Raw genomic sequence first — 5,051 nt, 5'->3', positions numbered from 1 at the left:
TTCTCTTTTTTTCAACATAGCCGACTTAAAATTTTGTCTAATTACTTGAAAACCTGGGCTTCCTCAGGTCAGTTTTCGTTACTCATTTATTTCCTGTTTTTACACATTTTTTGTATGCATTTTTAAAAATTTTCTTGGAAACCAGTAGTTCATAGTATTTAATGTGGTAATTCTATCGCATTCTCTTTTTTTCTCTGGCCTTATTACTTTTGCTCTTTAATGACTTTTTAAACTAATTCTGTAAAACTTCCTACTTTGTTGTGTGTGACCACTGAATTCTATGCTCAGTTAGCTTAATGGTTAGCTAATTATTTCAAATGAATTAAGTACCTGAAACCAGTAAGTCTCCCACCTTCTGTGTAGGTTCGGACTGTGTTTAACACTCAGCCAGGTGGTTTACTGGCCCATCTTAGCCTTTGCTTTCTGACTGATCAGAGCCTCAAGGCTCCTAAAGAGAGATATTCAGGCCCTCACAGAACACCCTGGACATGCACACAGTCCTCTACTTTTGCGCAGCTTTCTAGATTCCAACATAAATGTCAGAAATCAATAATGTCTCTTGGGCACCTTATTCCCTAGAAATTTTCCTGTAAACTTCTCTGTTTGCCTGTTGTTCATTCTCAAGAGAAGGATTGTGTAATGTTTCAATAGCCAAGTAGTCAAAGTAAAAGGAAAGTAATAGCTTTTATTAACAAAAATGTCCTGTCATGATTTTAATAATAGATATATTTAAAATATGAGACTGTAAATGTTTCAATATAAGATGGTGGAGAATCTGTGAAATATAATAACTTTTAAAAAACCTGGTAGAGAAATGTTAATATCAAAAAGACTTTAAGAAAAAAAAGTCATAATCTCAAGTCTGCCTAAAGACATATATATTCTAACCAAAACATATAAGATAACATAGCCTTAATATATAAAGAACAAATATTGAAAGAAATAAAAATATAAAAATGAAATCAAAATTTATAGAATTGTTTTTAAACAAACTTTCTCAGAAGCTTAAAAAACAAGAAGCCGGAATAGCACTGAGCATTTCCAACATGTAAAGAAAGTGTTAACTGTGTTAACTTCAGCAGCACCCACAGAATGCCTCTTGCAGTCGTGCACAACCCGTCAGCAAAGCCACGAGCATTACTTGCCTCCACACAGATTCCTACTACTGAAGCCACACAGAGAATTTATTTACTCTTTCATTATGTGCAATTAAGATAGACATCTTTAAGACAGAGAATAGAAATCCTGTTTTTGTAAGTCAAGATGTGCATTTATTAATATCCCACAGGTAAAAAAATCATAGATGCAGTAAAAAATTTTGATGAAACATTTACTTAAACACTTCACTAAAAACCTCTGTGACGCTCTCAGTACACAAAACTCCTGTTAACTTGGAAAATCAAATCAGAATAAAATCAAATATAAATATGGCAAACTAATAAAATTTCAGGATCCCTGATGAATGTGGCCAAGAACAAAGTGAAAAGGCAAAATTATCTAATATGAATGATAATAACCAATAACAGTACGAAATGGATCACCTGTGCGAAGTCTCCGTATAGTATACATTCATAGGATGATAAGACAATATCCATTATTTGAAATTGCTATCTACTCAATTATTTGCAATATATAGTTAAGTGCTTTGCTAATGAACCAATCACCAAGTTTCGTCTTTGTTCAGGTTATTGACTGTCAATTCTTGTCATACAGATTATGTTAGTCTGACTTCAGATGTGACCCTGTCACTTGGAAATTAATAAAATGTTAACAGTATTCTCAAACATTTTGTTTCCCTACTAGTCGCAGAAATCGGAGTTTCACAAAGTGATTTGTTTGTTTTATTTGGGAAATTAGCTCTTTAAAGCTTGCAATCAAGCTGATTGACAATTTTAGTATAAGTGTGTATAAAGAAGCATAAATCATTATTTTATTTGTACATAAGGCAATGTTCGATTCAAAATCACATATTGCAGAGCTTTTTTAAAAATTAAATCATCTTTGCTGCTGAATGTTAATCGACAGTGTTAGAGGGAAAAATTCACTGTTCCTATTAAAGAGCTGAAAGCTTGATACATATAATTTGGGTATAGCTGATACATAACTGTTTAGATTGTATTAGGAAGTTTGAATGGAAATAAGGATCTTGCACTGAAACAAGCTAATGATTAAAGGTGTTATAATGTAAACTAGAATTTCTAAACCACTCTAATGACTTACATGCCTCTTGGCTAATGTTATACTTGTTATCATATTAAGGTTCAAGTTCTTACTTCAAACAGTCATCAGAACAACGTGGATTGAAGAGAGTTTCAAACACTTGCCATCTCTTGCTGCCATTGTTTCACAAAAGGAGAGAATCAACATTTGTTAAATTTTTACTTGTTATAAATATGTCAGCAAATAAAATACTTCAATGCTTGCAGTCATCCTTATTTTCTCAATTTGAAACATAATATCTTACAATTTCCATCATTTTTTTTTTTGCAACACAGCCACTTCTTTTCTAAGCTCATTTTGTGCACCAATAAGTAGATTATCATGATTCTTCTGAAAGTCCTCTGTGCTCTTTATGAACTGCTTGTATAATGACCTAATTGCTTTCAGGCTTTGACTCTAAACGATTCTACATTGTTGAAAACATTTTGTTGCTGGTGAAACACTTTAGGTAGTTTTTCTTCTTCCTCCGCTTTCTGCACATCTATATCTCAGTGCTGAAACAAAGTCACAAACTGCTAAGAATATTTTCGGTTAAGCTTCTGCCTTTCTCTTGGGTTTTCCAAACACGTTCCATTCTCTGGTTATCGGATTTGACAGATGCCCTGGTGTCCTTTCTAGTCTTTTTCTCTTGGCAAGAAGAGCCTTGTCAACGTCACCTCCAAATCTTTCCACTATATTCTGTACTTCACGCCCACATCTTCCGCTTTTCTGCAGGAGGCCTTTTCTTCCCATGCTTATCAGTTTCTGGAGTCTTCCCTTCAGCAAGTTCCTCCTCTGAACGACTCGGGTCCTTCTTGTCTTCTTTCTCACAGTCATGGGCTCTTATGACCTGATCCTCCATTGATGTCCACCTGGGTTTCCCAGAATGCTTTCCTCCAGAGGGCACCATAATTAGATGATTTCTGACAGAGAGCTCCTTTTCACTGCCATGACACTTCTCACATTTTGCAGCTCTTTATCCAATTTTTAAGGAGACTCCTTAGCTCACTTTTGCTATCTATGACTTTATGCTAAGCATATTTCCAGCTCTGAATTCCTCTCACATTCTAGCTTTAGAACTGTTGCATAACTTTGGCACTCACAGATATTTGGCTGCAGATATTGTCCCTGGTCATTGGGAATGTTGGTGATGTTGACAGTGACCATCCCACTCAGCCTATTTCTTGATTGCTATCTGACCCCAGTTGTCCACTAGTCTGTCCACCACAGTCCTCTGCAGTCAGTGATGCCATCTAGACACCCTCTGACATAAGGTGTGAGTTGAGAGAGGTGCCCTGGGGTTGGCAGCTGGCTGTGCCACACACAGCACATGCCTGTCCTGCGTGTTCTGGAATCCTCCATGGGCATGGAATGTAGGTGCAACGAGGTGGACATGAAGAGCTTACATAACCTGCCCTGGGTTATCCGTGGAAGGATGGATACATGATAAGGACGTTGGGGAAGGAAGTGGGGTCAGGTGCATTAATGCCCCAAACTTAACTGAGGCTCCACTCAGGGAAGAGCTGAGAAGAAGTGATTAGGGTTCTGACTCCGTGAAAAGCAGGAAGTAGGGACTTATCTTGTGGTAGTTTAGATAGTACAAGATGAAGCAAGATGTTCACATGGGCTTCTGGGCAGCTTGCCATCATTATCCTCATGGATTCTCCAAGTGGAAGCCGATAGTCATGTGTTAGGACACAGCCCAGGGCTGCTTTCAGAGGCCCCATTCAGAAAATGACCCAACAGGGCTGTGATGGCGTCTCATCTTGAAGCTTTTCTTCTCTCCTATTTCATGAGGAAATCTGAGAGATGAGCCCAGCCTCAGTGGGTTGCTTCTCCATCCAGGAGACTAAGCAAATGCAGTTGTTCTGCATTCATCTTCCTGGGCTGCCTTAAAAAGTTACCAGACTTGGTGACCTAAACAACAGATACTTACTTTCTCAGTTCCAGGGTCTGGAAGCCCAAGATCAATGTCACAATAGGCTCGGTTTCTGGTGTGACCTCTCCGCCTGGCTTGTAAACAGCCACGTTTTCACTGCATCCTCACATGGCCTCTTCTGTGTGTGTGTGTGGAGACAGAAGGAGGACTCTGATGTCTCTTCCTCTTCTTACAAGAAAAACAGTCCTAAGGATTAAAGCCCCACACTTATAACCAAACTTAACTTTAATTACCTCCTTAAAGCCCCTATTTTCAAATGCGGATACATTGGGGCTTTGGGTTTAAACATATGGATTTCAGGGCTTGACACAGTTCAGTCTATGGCAGCAATGAAAGGATGATGAGAGCCTTTAGGAGGTTTTGCTTGTCAAGAATGAGAGTCGCACAGAAACGTGGTGAATGAAGGGTCCCCGGTGACTGCTCACAGCTCATCCGCAAACAGGGAAATGTACTTTCTTGCCCTCAGCAAGGACATGAGAAAACAGAGCCACACACACAAAAAAAGAGATGCCCTGGTGGCCGCTGAGGTGCTGGTGAGGAGAGAAAAGCCCTGACCAGACCCTGAGGCCCCTCCCTGTTCCTTCCTGCACCTGCTCCTGGACTGGGCCTCCTGCTCTGAGGGTCCTGAGCACCCCATGGTGGTCGTAAGTTAACACCTAAGCCCAGCCCCCTCCTGTCCTCTGAAGGGGGGTCTGTGTCTGGGCTCACACTGACCTCCCCCTGTGTCTCACACAGTAACATACAGCTGTGTCCTCAGCGGTCACAGCTCAGCTGCAGCGAGAACTGGTTCTTGGATGTGTCTGTTGACGTGGGGATTCGACTCTCACTGGGAGGGGTGTGGCTGGTGCTCGCTCTGTAATAGCTTTGCCTCATTTACTCCTCCCCTGCCCTGCGGATCGGCGGGTCCTGCTCC

The 5,051-nt window shown here is 40.2% G+C and overlaps 1 pseudogene; it reads right to left on the bottom strand.

Moving 5' to 3' along the window:
• Positions 1-2,285: 2,285 nt before the first annotated feature.
• On the bottom strand, positions 2,286-3,109 carry LOC134363973 (synaptonemal complex protein 3-like; annotated as a pseudogene).
• Positions 3,110-5,051: the final 1,942 nt, after the last annotated feature.

Source organism: Cynocephalus volans, chromosome 15 (genome assembly GCF_027409185.1).
Source record: "Cynocephalus volans isolate mCynVol1 chromosome 15, mCynVol1.pri, whole genome shotgun sequence".
In the NCBI taxonomy this organism is placed as follows: Eukaryota; Metazoa; Chordata; class Mammalia; order Dermoptera; family Cynocephalidae; genus Cynocephalus; species Cynocephalus volans.
The sequence above is the reverse complement of the archived record's forward strand: the minus strand, read 5'-3'. Positions and strand labels throughout refer to the sequence as shown.